The following is an 885-nucleotide window of genomic DNA, read 5'->3' as shown; positions in this document are numbered from 1 at the left end:
TTAATGCGGTTGGAGCAGGTTGGTCTGGTTTCTGTTGATCCAGCTGCTGCTCTCCGGTGGAGCCTCCGTTAGTGATTCAGCTCAGAACTGAAATATTCAGAATTTACAACCACAAGTTTAAAACCAGAGTCTTTCTGCTGCACACTCGGTTTAAATAATATATTCCTGTTGATGCTTTTCAGGGTTGAAGAGGAATTATTCTGAAACATATGAAGGAGAAAACACGGCTCCACTTTCTGATCCCAAAAGAGCTGCTTCACATCGGAGGTTTGTTTAATACGAAGAACACAAAAGGCATCAATGGCTGTCTGTCTTTATTAGAACGTATTTATAATTTAGTCTCAGACAGAACAGACACACTCCTGTTATAATTATTGATCTGAGTTAAAGCAGCAATAAAACATTTTAAAGGGTTTTTTTGTTTGTTTGTTTTGGATCAATATTCGTTTGGATGTCTGCTCCACGCTGGCATCATTAAAGCAGTTTGTGTTTGCAGAGTCGTCCTACAGACTTCTGCTCAGCGCATTTATCATTTATCCACCGAATCAAAAATAAGTGTTTGTTTTGACTGAACAACAGAAGAAACTACAAACAGCAGCGCTCAGGGTCCATGTGGGTCTAAAAAATCAGTACAGTCCAGCACAAAGCGGACTGGAGCGCATCTCTAGTGTTAATTTATATTAACCCTTTTAGCCCTGAGCTATTTTTCAGGCCTTTTCTCGAAAATTACATACCCATAATAAAAACAGTCTATCTCTGCAACCACAAGGTCTATTTGAATAATTCTTGTGTCATAATAAAAAGAACACTTGTAAGATTTGTTCAGATGTGTAAATTTCAGTATATATGTTACTGGTTAAAAGTAAATGTAGATGGCACACACAC

Source organism: Stegastes partitus, unplaced genomic scaffold (genome assembly GCF_000690725.1).
Source record: "Stegastes partitus isolate 25-593 unplaced genomic scaffold, Stegastes_partitus-1.0.2 Scaffold1755, whole genome shotgun sequence".
Classification (NCBI taxonomy): Eukaryota; Metazoa; Chordata; class Actinopteri; family Pomacentridae; genus Stegastes; species Stegastes partitus.
Note: the sequence above shows the minus strand (reverse complement) of the source record.